The sequence below is a fragment of the Phyllobates terribilis genome, unplaced genomic scaffold (assembly GCF_046119375.1).
Source record: "Phyllobates terribilis strain yellow unplaced genomic scaffold, ASM4611937v1 Scaffold_789__1_contigs__length_673521, whole genome shotgun sequence".
In the NCBI taxonomy this organism is placed as follows: Eukaryota; Metazoa; Chordata; class Amphibia; order Anura; family Dendrobatidae; genus Phyllobates; species Phyllobates terribilis.
In genome coordinates, this window is record NW_027363549.1 from 337,841 (window position 1) to 353,729 (window position 15,889).

The 15,889-nt window shown below is 43.3% G+C and overlaps 1 long non-coding RNA gene across 1 annotated transcript; it reads right to left on the reverse strand.

The window, feature by feature from the left end:
* Window positions 1–12,762: 12,762 nt before the first annotated feature.
* LOC141240121 (uncharacterized) lies at window positions 12,763–13,860 on the reverse strand. The gene is made up of 3 exons (XR_012305422.1): window positions 13,759–13,860; window positions 13,233–13,280; window positions 12,763–12,831 (listed from the first exon to the last, which is right to left on the reverse strand). It is a non-coding gene; the product is annotated as an uncharacterized lncRNA (long non-coding RNA).
* Window positions 13,861–15,889: the final 2,029 nt, after the last annotated feature.

A 15,889-nucleotide genomic window follows, 5' to 3' on the forward strand; every position in this document is an offset into this window, starting at 1 on the left:
GTTTGAATGCCCCTTGGAAGAGACGTGGAGGTCCCAGTAGCTTAACAAGACTGTTTTAATGCCCCTCGGAAAAGTGGTGGAGGTCCCAGTAGCTTAAGAAGACGGTTTTAATGCCCCTTTGAAAAGTGGTGGAGGTCGCAGTAGCTTAACAAGACAGTTTGAATGCCCCTTGGAAGAGACGTTTAGGTCCCAGTAGCTTAACAAGACGGTTTGAATGCCCCTTTGAAGAGACGTGGAGGTCCCAGTAGCTTAACAAGTCGGTTTTAATGCCCCTCGCCAAAGTGGTGGAGGTCGCAGTAGCTTAGCAAGACGGTCAGAATGCCCCTTGGAAGAGACGTGGAGGTCACAGTAGCTTAACAAGATGGTTTTAATGCTCCTCGGAAAAGTGGTGGAGGTCCCAGTAGCTTAACAAGATGGTTTTAATGCTCCTCGGAAAAGTGGTGGAGGTCCCAGTAGCTTAACAAGATGCTTTTAATGCCCCTCGGAAAAGTGGTGGAGGTCCCAGTAGCTTAACATGACGCTTTGAATGCCCCTTGGAAGAGACGTGGAGGTCCCAGTAGCTTAACAAGACTGTTTGAATGCCCCTTGGAAGAGACGTGGAGGTCCCAGTAGCTTAACAAGACGGTTTGAATGCCCCTCGGAAAAGTGGTGGAGGTCACAGTAGCTTAACAAGACGCTATTAATGTCCTCAGAAGAGACGTGGAGGTCTAAGTAGCTTAACAAGACTGTTTGAATGCCCCTTGGAAGAGACGTGGAGGTCCCAGGAGCTTAACAAGATGGTTTGAATGCCCCTTGGAAGAGACGTGGAGGTCCCAGTAGCTTAACAAGACGGTTTTAATGCTTCTCGGAAAAGTGGTGGAGGACCCAGTAGCTTAATAAGACGCTTTTACTGCCCCTCGAAAAAGTGGTGGAGGTCGCAGTAGCTTAACAAGACGGTTTGAATGCCCCTTGGTAGAGACATGGAGGTCCCAGTAGCTTAACAAGACGGTTTGAATGCCCCTTGGAAGAGACGTTGAGGTCCCAGTAGCTTAACAAGACTGTTTTAATGCCCCTCGGAAAAGTGGTGGAGGTCACAGTTGCTTAACACGTCGCTTTTAATGCCCCTCAGAAGAGAAGTGGAGGTCCCAGTAGCTTAACAAGACGGTTTGAATGCCCCTTGGAAGAGACGTGGAGGTCCCAGTAGCTTAACAAGACTGTTTTAATGTCCCTCGGAAAAGTGGTGGGGGTCCCAGTAGCTTAACAAGACGGTTTTAATGCCCCTTTGAATAGTGGTGGAGGTCTCAGTAGCTTAACAAGACGGTTTGAATGCCCCTTGGAAGAGACGTTTAGGTCCCAGTAGCTTAACAAGACGGTTTGAATGCCCCTTTGAAGAGACGTGGAGGTCCCAGTAGCTTAACAAGTCGGTTTTAATGCCCCTCGCCAAAGTGGTGGAGGTCGCAGTAGCTTAGCAAGACGGTCAGAATGCTCCTTGGAAGAGACGTGGAGGTCACAGTAGCTTAACAAGATGGTTTTAATGCTCCTCGAAAAAGTGGTGGAGGTCCCAGTAGCTTAACAAGATGGTTTTAATGCTCCTCGGAAAAGTGGTGGAGGTCCCAGTAGCTTAACAAGATGCTTTTAATGCCCCTCGGAAAAGTGGTGGAGGTCCCAGTAGCTTAACATGACGCTTTGAATGCCCCTTGGAAGAGACGTGGAGGTCCCAGTAGCTTAACAAGACTGTTTGAATGCCCCTTGGAAGAGACGTGGAGGTCCCAGTAGCTTAACAAGACAGTTTGAATGCCCCTCGGAAAAGTGGTGGAGGTCACAGTAGCTTAACAAGACGCTATTAATGTCCTCAGAAGAGACGTGGAGGTCTAAGTAGCTTAACAAGACTGTTTGAATGCCCCTTGGAAGAGACGTGGAGGTCCCAGTAGCTTAACAAGACGGTTTTAATGCTCCTCAGAAAAGTGGTGGAGGTCCCAATAGCTTAACAAGATGCTTTTAATGCCCCTCGGAAAAGTGGTGGAGGTCCCAGTAGCTTAACAAGACGGTTTTAATGCCCCTTGGAAAAGTGGTGGAGTTCGCAGTAGCTTAACATGACTGTTTGAATGCCCCTTGGAAAAGTGGTGAAGGTCCCAGTAGCTTAACAAGACGGTTTGAATGCCCCTTGGAAGAGACGTGGAGGTACCAGTACCTTAAAAAGACGGTTTTAATGCCCCTCGGAAAAGTGGTGGAGGTCCCAGTAGCTTAACAAGACGCTTTTAATGCCCCTTGGAAGAGACGTGGAGGTCCCAGTAGCTTAGAAAGACGGTTTTAATGCTTCTCGGAAAAGTGGTGGAGGTCCCAGTAGCTTAATAAGACGCTTTTAATGCCCCTCGAAAAAGAGGTGGAGGTCGCAGTAGCTTACCAAGACGGTTTGAATGCCCCTTGGAAGAGACGTGGATGTCCCAGTAGCTTAACAAGACAGTTTGAATTCCCCTTGGAAGAGACGTGGAGGTCCAACTAGCTTAACAAGACGTTTTTAATGCCCCTCGGAAAAGTGGTGGAGATCGCAGTAGCTTAACAAGACGGTTTGAATGCCCCTTGGAAGAGACGTGGAAGTCCCAGTAGATTAACAAGACGGTTTTAATGCTCCTCGGAAAAGTGGTGGACGTCCCAGTAGCTTAACAAGACGCTTTTAATGGCCCTCGGAAAAGTGGTGGAGGTCACAGTAGCTTAACAAGACGCTTTTCATGCTCCTCGGAATAGTGGTGGAGGTCGCAGTAGCTTAACAAGACGCTTTTAATGCCCCTTACAAGAGCCATACAGTACAGCATTTTAAATATATTATTCCCATTAATGGGGAGTGGGTCTCCTACAGTCTTTGCTTATGCCTTCCAAGCAAAAGCTGACAAAAATAAGGACTGAGGAACTTTCAATAATGGCAACACGGACCACGGTCACCCTGGTGGTATAGTGGTGGTGGAGGCTGAGGATAAGGAGAAGAACATAAAACAGCCGAAATGAGGAAGCGTATACCCATGTGTGGGTGTGAAGTGGTGCATTTGAATACACCTCCCGAAATAACACAGTGGATTTGACTTTATGTTACTCTGCTGTCATTTGGTGGTGATGAGAAGTCTGGCCCAATCCAGCTCTTGTTCATTTTGATAAGGGTCAGCTTGTCAGCATTGTCAGTTGACAGGCGCGTGCGCTTATCAGTTATAATTACCCCAGCAGCACTAAAAACACGCTGCGATAACACGCTAGCGGCAGGGCAGGCCAGGACCTCCAAGGTGTACAGAGCGATTTCATTCCAAGTGTCCAGCTTGGATACCCAATAATTAAAAGGCACAGAGGAATCACGGAGGACGCTGGTACGGTCGGCAAGGTACTCCCTCACCATCTTTTGAAACTTTCCACTCCTTGTGAGAGTACCCCGCGCCTCAGGGCCTGTAAGCTGGGCAGGTCTCAGAAAACTGTCCCAGAATGTTGACAGTGTTCCCCTGCCTCTGCTGGATTGGAGTTGCCTCTCTCTCGCTTGTACGCCTTGGTTGGTCAACGAACTGTGACCTCTGCCGCTAGTGTCTTCAGATGGAATTTTTTTTTAACAGTTCTGCAGCAAGGGCCTTCTGGTACTGCCCCATTTTTGTAGACCTCTCCACCTCAGGAATAAGAGAGTGAACATTCTCCTTGTAGCGGGGGTCTAAAAGTGTCACCAACCAGTAATGACTGTCACCCAACATTTTGACAACGCGAGGGTCACGGTTAAGGCAGAGTAACAAAGTCAGCCATGCGCGCCAGACTGGTAACGGGCAAGACTTCCGTGTCCACACCAAGATGACGAATGACCATGCTCTCCTCCTCCTCCTCCCCCCTGTCCTCAGGCCACCCACGCTGAACCGACGGTATGACAGTTGTACAGGTACTACCGCCTACAGCGCATGATACAAGCTCCTGTTCTTCCTCCTCCTCCTCTCCCTCATTGTCCCCCAATGCACGTTGGGATGAGATGAGGCTGGGCTGTGTGTAATAGATCGCTACGGCTTCTTGATCCATCTCATCATACTCTGGCTGCAATGCCTCCTCTTTAATTCTCTGCAGAGAGCATTGCAAAAGACAGACAAGTGGAATGCTGACGCTAATGATGGAGTCATCGCCACTCACCATCTTGGTGGACTCCTCAAAGTTGGTCAAGATGGTACATACAGTACAGACCAAAAGTTTGGACACACCTTCTCATTTAAAGATTTTTCTGTATTTTCATGACTATGAAAATTGTACATTCACACTGAAGGCATCAAAACTATGAATTAACACATGTGGAATTATATACTTAACAAAAAAGTTTGAAACAACTGAAAATATGTCTTATATTCTAGATTCTTCAAAGTAGCCACCTTTTGCTTTGATGACTGCTTTGCACACACTTGAGAGTCTGCCATAAAGACTGAGAGGAGGGGGCATCTTTGCATGCAGTATGGACAGGGGATTGCCATGCACACACAACAGGTGACACCTGCTGACACTGGTCGTGGACCCTGGGGTTCGCCCCACAAAGTCGGGTGCTTTACTGCCATGTGCCTGATCATGCTGGTGGTGGTCAGGCTGGTAGTTTTGTCACCCCTGCTGATGCTGGCATGGCAGGTGGTACAAATGGCCTTTTTGGGGTTATCAGCAGAGTCTTTAAAAAAATTCCAGACTCTGGAAGACCCACAGGTTGTACTGGCAACGTCCCTCGTGTTGGTGTTACGGGGAACTGTTGCCGGCCTTCTGTGTGCGGCCACCACACTGCTTCTTCCTGCCTGTTGGGGTACTCTGTCTCCCTCACCCGGTCTGCTGCTGGCCTTGCTCTGCATGTCCTCCTGCCACGTTGGGTCAGTTACTAGATCATCCACCACCTCCTCCTCTTCCACTTGCGCACCACGATCCTCCTCCTCACTTCTTGGCAATTGTGTTTCGTCATCGTCAACCTCTTGTGACAAATTGCCAGCGTTGACTTCCTGTGGCCGTGGCTGTTCAAATATTTGGGCATCTCTACATGGGATCTCCTCTTCCACCACTTCAAGCGGAGCAGGCGAGGGGCACAAATCTGGAAATGGACCAGTGAACAGCTCTTCAGAGTGTCCAAGTGTGGGATCAGTTGCTGTCTGACGATACTCGGCATGGTGGGAGGAAGGAGCATCAGGGTGAGGAGGAGTATGCGGTCGAGACTCACGGCTACTAAGAGTTGACCGTGTGGAAGACAGACCGGAAGTGGTGGTCTGCTATCCAATTAATAACCTGTTCACACTGATCAGTTCGCAATACTGGTGTTGTTCTGTGCTTCCCTAGTAATTCGGTCAAGAAGTGGGAGCGAGAAGATATGGCTGTTGGTTGTGGCACATTTTCACCTTGGCCACGGCCCCGTCCTCTGCATGTACCATCACCAGAACGTCCACTTCCATGTCCCTTGCCACGCGCCTTGCCCATTGTAAAGTAAGTAAAATAGCTTACACTCGCACTATCAATGGAAAAAGGGTAATAAAGTAGATTAGAACCGTGGAAGAGGAAAATCACAGTTCTATTTCTCTGGCCTACACCCGACTCTTTTAAACAATCTGAACAATCAGGGAGAAACTATTACTGTTTTTCTTTACAGAAAAAATACCAAAAGGTGAATAATAGAGATTTTTACCGTGGAATGGCAAAACCACAGTTATTGTTTACTGGGGTATACCAGAAAATTTTGAATAGATATATTTGCGGCTGAACACTGAGCGACACACTCAAACTGTTTATTTTTAGGTAAAAATGGCCCAAAAGTGGATAATACAAAGATTTGACCCGTGGAACTGCAAAACCACACTTGTATTTCTCGGGCCCACACCAGACTATTTTCAACAGATATATTTGTGTCTGAAAAATCAGGGAGACACTATTAGTTTTTTTTTACGGCAAAAAATGCCAAGATCAGGATAATAGAGATTTTTACCGTGGAACAGCAAAACCACAGTTATAATTTAGTGGTGTATACCAGACTATTTTCAACAGATATATTTGTGTCTGAACAATCAGGAGACACTACTACTGTTTTTCTTTGCGGCAAAAAATGCCAAAAGCAGGATAATAGAGATTTTTTACTGTGGAACAGCAAAACCACAGTTATAATTTACTGGTGAATACCAGACTATTTTCAACAGATATATTTGTGTCTGAACAATCAGGAGACACTATTAGTTTTTTTTTTAAGGTGACACATATTACTATAACTTGCACCCATAGTGCAAAAAAAAAAAAAACCCCTAAAAAAACACAATGGGTTCAACCGTACTCAAATTGTTAACTAGGAGCAATGATTATTGTGAATAATATAATATTTTGATTGGAGATGATCCACCCTCTGGTTCCACCACTGATCCTGAGAATGAAGGAATGGGGAACCTATCAGCTTTTTTTTTCCTGCACAGCTGTGCTCCCAACCTCCCACAGTGCAAAAAAAAACCCTAAAAAAACAATAGGTATAACCGTACTCAAATTGATAATTGGGAGCAACGATTAGTGTGAAGGATATAATATTGTGATTGGCGATGTTCCATCCACTGATTCTGAGAATGAAGAAATGGGGAACCTATTAGCTTTTTTTCCTGCACAGTTGTGCTCCCACCCATTGCGCAAAAATACCCTAAAAAAAATACCCTAAAAAATGCACGTACTCAAATTGTTAATTGGGAGCAATGATGAGTGTGAAGGGATATAATATCTTGATTGGCGATGGTCCGACCTGTGGTTCCGCCACCGATCCCAAGAATGAAGGAATTGAGAACCTGTAAGCTTTTTTTTTCCTGCACAGCTGTGCTCCCAACCACCCACCCATAGTGCAAAAAAATAAAAAAAACAATAGATCCAACTGTACTCAAATTGTTAAATTGGGAGCGTGAAAAAAATAATGCATCCACTTCTTTCTAAATTAGGCTGTCAGACCCCCAAGAATGACATCCTAGTAATATGCCATGACTTATACCTCTTTAAATGTATGCAAAGGATAAACCTGGATATCCAGGTATACGTTCTATTGATTGATTTCCATAAGGGCCTATTTACACATGTAAATGTGTATCTGCTACGGACATGAATGATCGGCTGCAGCCCTTCCACGTGGCCAGTCAATGGATCCGCAAATCACAACAAGTAATTCAAGGAAATGGAAAAGTAAAAAAAAAAATTCTAGTAACATTGCATAGCGTACCGGCGATTGCGCTATTTAACTTGCCATCAGTGATTGACGGCATATAAATGGTTAAACAGCAGTGATTGACGCTCCGCTCTGGCCGCTGCTGTTACAGCAAGATGTCAGCTGTGTAGGATGGGGGCTCTGCTCCTGAGCCCACCCGAAACAGCAATCCAATGGACGGTTTCACACACCACATTATCCAGTGGTGTTTAATTTGCTTTTCTATTTAGGAAACAAAACCGTTTTAATAACGTTTTCCTTCTCTGGTATCTAGGAGCCATTTCAGCTATTTGTAAAGGGAATCTGTCAGCAGGTTTTTCTTGGCTATTCTGAGAGCAGCATGATGGGGTGAGCGCCACACTAGGAGTAGGACCACCGAGCCCAGAGCTATTGCAAGACGTGCAGACAATATATACCAGGTATGAATGAATCCAATACAACATTATTGTTACTTAGGAATTAACCTACTTGGATATAATACATCCCTTGATATGTATATACCAAAAGGTCATTATCTTGGGAATGCCTATATTGGCTTTTATTATTTGGGATTATATCCTTTTACTATGTGACCTAGGATATACTATCAGTACTATCAGTATGCATTAGCACAATTGGAGCTACTACTATTTAGCCCTGGTGTCTCTGCAATTCAAATATTTACATTATACCTCCTCACTATTATATGGTATTACTATATATATGTGTGTGTGCTCTTTTCTTTGCCGCCATGTACCCAAATTGTTATAATAAAGGTCTTTTTTAACACATTGACCCCTTGTCGGATGTACTATATATTGGTTGTTGTTGAGAGCAGCATGATGTAGAGACAAAGACCCTGATTCTAGGGACGTCTCACTTACAGGGCTGCTGGTTGTAGTTTTGATAAAAATCACACTTTTATTAGCAGAAGATTATCACTAGAGGACTAGTAAACCTGCAGCCAGGTAGTCCAACCACGCCCCCCACCACTGATTGGCAGTTTATATACAGTGTACACAGAAAGCGGCCAATCAGAGGTGTGGGTGGGGTTATTATACAGAGCTCAGCATTCAGAGATCTGCATGAGAAAAAAAACCTGCAATTTTATCAAAATAACACCAAGCAGCCCAGTAAGTGATACATCATTGGAATCAGGGCCTCGGATTATGCTGCTCTCAAATGGGGTAGCAAAAAGCTGCTGACATATTCCATTTAAAGGGGCAGCGGCTACTAAATCCAGACATGGTGCAAAATGTAAATTTTGCTGCAGATTTACTGCTGTAGATTTTTAATTCCTAAAAATCCCTGTAGATTCAGAGGATCTCAACCTTTTCAATGCAAATTATTTTCAAGACTTATTCACAGATATTATGAAATATTACAGTAGAAATTTAAAAAAAAAAAAAAAAGCACAATACCTAAACCCCCTCCTTGGGAAAAATATATGGCAAGTATAAGAAAGACAAAAATTTATTCTGGAGTCATATTGAAGTGTAAATAGACTTGTAACCATACAATGTAAAAGAGCAGCGAATGTAGGTAGGATCCACTGGATCTATATAAGAGGAACGTTTTCCAAAGCTGATCTTCTGAGCCCACCGCTATGCTGGCTGCACCGGCATTGTTATCGTCAGCACCTGGAATATACGTCACGTTTTACTGCAGCTCATAGAACCAAATGATAAGACGCAGAGCAGTGCGAAGCTTGTGACTCGCTATACACAAAATATACGACATGTTTGATGAATGGCATAAAGGAAAGCCGATGCATTCAGATGTCTCTGGGCAACTATATGTTGTGATAGATAAGTTCCTGTCAGGGTGAGGGGCAGCATCCTATCTGCTCACTCATCATGACAGGTTTACAGCATGTTGACTCATGGATGTGATCAGTCAGTCAATCGATGACATAGATGCACGTTCTTGATTCCGACAGGTAGGTCAGAGATGTCCGTCTAAAACAGTTTACCTTCACCCATCTAGGATGGATGGCTGCTGACATCGTTGGCCATTATGTCCATACGCAATTATTATCCCCTAATTGTGATGTACAGTACAAATTTATATTGTGGTATCGTGTTAGCCAGAAAATTTGATGTAAATACCTTTATGCCCAAAAATGGCAAAAGTATTCTCGGAGTGATCCCTTTATTGGCTAACCAGAAAAAAAAATAAATAAATATATATACAGTACAGACCAAAAGTTTGGACACACCTTCTCATTTAAAGATTTTTCTGTATTTTCATGACTATGAAAATTGTACATTCACACTGAAGGCATCAAAACTATGAATTAACACATGTGGAATTATATACTTAACAAAAAAGTGTGAAACAACTGAAAATATGTCTTATATTCTAGGTTCTTCAAAGTAGCCACCTTTTGCTTTGATGACTGCTTTGCACACTCTTGGCATTCTCTTGATGAGCTTCAAGAGGTAGTCACTGGAAATGGTTTTCACTTCACAGGTGTGCCCTTTCAGGTTTAATAAGTGGGATTTCTTGCCTTATAAATGGGGTTGGGACCGTCAGTTGTGTTGTGCAGAAGTCAGGTGGATACACAGCTGATAGTCCTACTGAATAGACTGTTAGCTGCTTTTTTCTTGCCATAATACAAATTCTAAGTAAAGAAAAACGAGTGGCCATCATTACTTTAAGAAATGAAGGTCAGTCAGTGCGAAAAATTGGGCAATCTTTGAAACTGTCCCCAAGTGCAGTTGCAAAAACCATCAAGCGCTACAAAGAAACTGGCTGACATGAGGACCGCCCCAGGAAAGGAAGACCAAGAGTCACCTCTGCTTCTGAGGATAAGTTTATCCGAGTCACCAGCCTCAGAAATCCCATGTTAACAGCAGCTCAGATTAGAGACCAGGTCAATGCCACACAGAGTTCTAGCAGCAACACATCTCTACAACAACTGTTAAGAGGAGACTTTGTGCAGCAGGCCTTCATGGTAAAATAGCTGCTAGGAAACCACTGCTAAGGACAGGCAACAAGCAGAAGAGACTTGTTTGGGCTAAAGAACACAAGGAATGGACATTAGACCAGTGGAAATCTGTGCTTTGGTCTGATGAGTCCAAATTTGAGATCTTTGGTTCCAACCACTGTCTTTGTGCGACGCAGAAAAGGTGAACGGATGGACTCTACATGCCTGGTTCCCACCGTGAAGCATGGAGGAGGAGGTGTGATGGTGTGGGGGATGCTTTGCTGGTGACACTGCTGGGGATTTATTCAAAATTGAAGGCATACTGAACCAGCATGGCTACCACAGCATCTTGCAGCAGCATGCTATTCCATCCGGTTTGCGTTTAGTTGGACCATCATTTATTTTTCAACAGGACAATGACCCCAAACACACCTCCAGGCTGTGTAAGGGCTATTTAACCAAGAAGGAGAGTGATGGGGTGCTACGCCAGATGACCTGGCCTCCAAAGTCACCAGACATGAACCCAATCGAGATGGTTTGGGGTGAGCTGGACCGCAGAGTGAAGGCAAAAGTGCCAACAAGTGCTAAGCATCTCTGGGAACTCCTTCAAAATTGTTGGAAGACCATTTCCGGTGACTACCTCTTGAAGCTCATCAAGAGAATGCCAAGAGTGTGCAAAGCAGTCATCAAAGCAAAAGGTGGCTACTTTGAAGAACCTACAATATAAGACATATTTTCAGTTGTTTCACACTTTTTTGTTAAGTATATAATTCCACATATGTTAATTCATAGTTTTGATGCCTTCAGTGTGAATGTACAATTTTCATAGTCATGAAAATACAGAAAAATCTTTAAATGAGAAGGTATGTCCAAACTTTTGGTCTGTACTGTATACATACAAACTTACAGAGCACACAGGCTCCTTCTTCAGGCAGGATTATAAATGTTATGAATTCATTTGTAATATTGCCCGAAGAAGGAGCCTCTGTGCTCTGAAAGCTTGCATATATTTTTTTTTTCTGGTTAGCCAATAAAGGTATCACTCCGAGAATACTTTTGCCATTTTTGGGCATAAAAGTATTCACATAGAATTATCCCCTAATTAAAACAATTTATTTTTGGTAAATAAATGTATACATTTTTTTAAATTTTATTTTATACATTTTCTCAGAGAACCTCTTTAAGAAGGAGATTTCAGAATGGGCTATAAGACATGTCCAGCTTTGCTTTATTGTCTCATCTTACTGTCCTTGTTGAACTGAGCTCCACTTTGTTCTTGGATGATATTGTAAGGAATGAAGACGTCTAGATGATACAAATCGGGACGTCTGACTATTCTGTCTTCACCCAAGTCCAACACAAGAGATCTAGCAGAAGACTGTAAAGAGAAGACCAGCGTGGTAACAACGCTTATGTCGCTGAATGCTTATGTCGCTGAACGCTTCTGTACGGGAAAGAAAGTTGTAACCAACAAGTGCACAAAAATCTAAACTTTTATCTTGATATGTGGCCAACTAGAAGTTACTGTGTAGCTCCACACGTCTCATACATTAAATCTGACACGTGGAGGAACTGCTCACAGAAAAGGCTGAAAAATATTTTTTAGGATTCACACTGCATTAAAAGGGGTTGTCCACCACTTTAATACTAATGGAATATCCTTAGGATAGGTCATCAATATTAAAGTGCCAGACAACCCCTTTAAGTGAGGCATAATGAATGGTACCAGAATTTCAGATAACGTAGCCTTCATTAGGCAGAAGGCCCACTCGGTTATATGAAGAAATCTGGGGTCCCCAAAAGCAAACCCAGTAATCACCAGATTCCCGTGTGGTGACAACTTAATCTGCTTTTTGGGAAGACCAGAACTGACCCCTATATTTAACCAAGTGGGTCCCCTTAAGCTACATTATCCTGTCTGATGAAGGCTACATTAGCTGAAACATTCTTCATCTTCATTATGCCTCATTTAACGCAATGTGAATCATGGACATGAGAAAAATGAAATTAAAAAATAAATACATTTAAAGCATTTTCTGTGCGATTCCTCCAAATGTCGCATTAATATAGAAAAAATAAAGAGCGGCGTGTTCTACACTATTGCAACAAGCCTCTTTCATCATTTATATCATCATTATAACATCATTTATATGCACCAGCACCATGGAATCAATGGCACTATATAATTAAATAATAATAATAATATATACATCTTCCCACCAGCTTGTTTTCCCTCTATCTCCTGTCTGGATCTATGAAGCCAGAACTGTCAAAGAAGAGGTGATGGTGGAGATGGAGGGGAAACAAGCAGGGGGGGAGGTTTATATAAATGACTGGTCCCGCCGTGAAGCACTGGGCGTCTGTGCTTGGTTTGAACAGTCGTTCTCTGCTGACAGTCGTTTACAGAGATCTTCTTTCTCATTCCAACAGCTTGCAAATAACCCACCATGGTATGAAAAAAAAAATTATATCATCATCATCCAGCAAATGTGTCACAGCTGCCAGCAATTGGCTACTGTGGACACATCAAAGCTGTGATGATAAAAGTTGGCAGAGGAGGACCGGTAGCACGAGGTTGGCATAGACTTTTAATAAAGGAAGACTATTGGAAATCACATGAAATACAAAAAGGTCACAATCCTAAACCACATCTAAGGCTCTCACCACTTTAGGTAAAGAGACTTCAGCCACCAGAAAACTTGGGTGTCCTACAGGAGGTTCCGCCACAATCATGTAATCTGGTTTCACGGGTGAACTGATAAAAAAAGGAAGGCAGCAGTATAATGCAAGGGTACACCATCAATTTATGATCTGTTGGGGTCAATCTCTAATATAATAAAGGGGCACTGATGCTGGTAATGAGGAACAGCCCCTTTCACGGTCATTCCCTGCACATTGGCATCATGGCCTCCACTGTGCAGCGGAACGACAGCATAGATCCAGCAAAGTGAATGGGCTTAGCTGCAGTTCTCCTGCACAGTGAAAATCTGGGTAGCTGCCCCACACCAGCATATTCTTTAAAAAGGGCAGCGGGGTTACTTCCAGGCTGCAGCCCCCTTATTTTTGGAGTCCAAGAAGTTGGATATCCTATATTTTTCGTAAGATGGGATTCTAAAAAAAGTAAATGCATGCATTAAACCTCAAAGTAACCCAAACCTTTCAACTTCTGAGATCACGGACTTGCTTGGAGTTAGCTGGGAGGGTCTGTAGGAAAAAAATAAAGAACATAAAGACATAATAGTTAAAACAACAAAAAAAAAACAATGTCCACATTGTTCTTGCACCATAACAAGCCATTCTGCAACTTCCCCCATCTGTTGAGTATAACCCATCACCACGAGGAGTGGTGCTCACCCATCTGTTGGGTATAACCCATCACCACGAGGAGTGGCGCTCCCCCATCTGTTGGGTATAACCTATCACCTCAAGGAGTGGCGCTCCCCCATCTGTTGGGTATAACCCATCACCACGAGGAGTGGCGCTGCCCCATCTGTTGGGTATAACCTATCACCAGAAGGAGTGGCGCTCGTCATACTTTGTGTCCCTAGGGGAAATGTGGTATTATAAGACATGGATGAGCGAGGAACATCAGAGAAGAAGCCGCCGATGCTCAACAGCAGCCTACTCTGTCGTCTTTTACAGACTGTATGCCATAGACTTGTACCTTAGAGTTGGGACTTACCCCATTATGTCCATTTCCTGAATCATCGGTTTTGATTTGGTTCTGATATTCTGTTCAAAAATGGATCCCAGGAACTTCCGATTTTTCAGCATTTTCCACTCTGAAGGGAAACCATAGATGATTAACAGGGTCGGACTGGAACTGAAACTCAGGCCTGGCATGTGAGAGGACGCAGGCCCGCCCGACACGCGTTGAATGTGAAATATTTTCGTGAATGATTTGGGTATATGTCACAATAAAAATTGCTGCAAACTGCACTTTATCATCGATAGACAAAAACTGACATAATGTAAAATATAAACTTCCCTCCAGGAAAATGTTAATTTCTTTCAACTGGAGGGACGGACATATTTGTAATATAGAGCTCCAAGTTCCCAAAAACGCTATGTTTGATAGTACCAGGAAAAGTGAATCCTTGCAGATTTGAAGCAGTTTCATGTCTATTCTTTCAGTATTTTTGCAGCGTTTCTAAAGAACGGGAAAAAAAAATCTCAAAAAACGCAATATCAAGGGGATTTTCCTGCCGAGCGACACGTTTTTTTTGCAGAAATGTTCTTCCCTTTCTTTTTTGTTTATATTTTGTGTTATACACCAGTGGCCAAAATTGAGGCAACACCTTCAGTTTTTCACCATCACCAATATTTAATGGAGGATTTCACTGACCTACTTACTTGTACACACGCCCTCTTCTGCGATATGTATTCTATGTTGGTTTATAGTGACCTGGGTGTGATTTAAGACAGATATTGTGCGATTAAAATGCGGTTTTTATATTTTAAAGCCAGTTTGTCATCAGAAGGTAAGCAATTACATGTTTTCGTACTCAAAGTGTGTAAGCGGTTTCAAGAGACTGGTTCGATAAAGAATAAACCAGGTAGAGAAAGGAAGAAGGCTACAAGTCCTCAGACTGATAGAAGAATTGTTAGAATCGCCCTAAATAACAGGAAATAAACTGCTGTTAACATCAACAAGGAGCTTGTTAACACCGGAGTGACAGTGTCTGATCGGACGGTTCGACGACGACTGGTAAACGCGGGGTTAAGAGCCAGAATACCAGGTAAAAAGCCATTTTTGAATGCCTCACAGTGTCAGAAACGTCTGCAGGGGCCAAAGAACATTGTAAATGGACCATTGAACAATGGAGAAATGTTATATGGAGCGATGAGACACCCATATCCATCTTTGGCAGCGACGGTGTCCGCTACGTTCGACGACGACCTGGAGAGGACTGGTTGCCAGAGGGTACAGTACCCACCATGAAGCCTCCTCTGAGTGTTATGGTAGGGGGCTGCGTGTCCAGAGATGCAGGTGGTAGACTGCAGGTAATTGAAGAAACAGTTAATGCTGAAAAGTACATCAAGGAAGTCCTTCAGCCTAAACTCATTCCTTCAGCACGTGATGTATTTGGTGAAGGGACACCGTTTATTTTAAGATGGAGCCCCATGTCATACAGCTAAAAAATGTCTCTCTTGGTTCAAGGACAAAAATGTCCAGCTATTGAATTGGCCAGGAAACAGCCCAGATCTCAATCCTATTGAGAATCTCTGGGCTCGGCTCAAAAGAGCGGTGTCAAAACAGCGGGCTTCACACAAGCAGGAACTCACTGCAGCCATCATCAAATCATGGCTTCATATCATCACACCATCTGATTTACATAAACTGGTAGATAGCATGCCAAGTAGATGCCAGGCAGTCATCAAGGCCGAGGGCTATCCAACTGAGTATTAACATTTAGTGTTAGATATGAAAATAGGACAAATCAATGGCTTTTCTCCCACAGTCATCTGAGTGACAATAGTGTCCAATTTGTTGACAAATGAACAAATTTCCTGCTAATATTGTGTTTCTATATGAGATTTTATTTCTACTTAAAAACTTTACTGTGAAATCAAAAACACCCATGAAATTTGTATTGGTATTGGCAAAATGCTAAAAATTCATAAATCTTGGGGGTGATGCCTCAATTTTGGCCACTAGTGTATAGAGTTCCTCAGTATATTTATATGTTGTCCCCCATCACCTTTTTCATCTCTCCTTACAAGTATGCCTTGTATCTTAGCTAAAACATGGTAGTAAGTAGCATATTAAACCCTTTTATAATGGGTAGTGTAGAATCGCTGCATATTTCAGG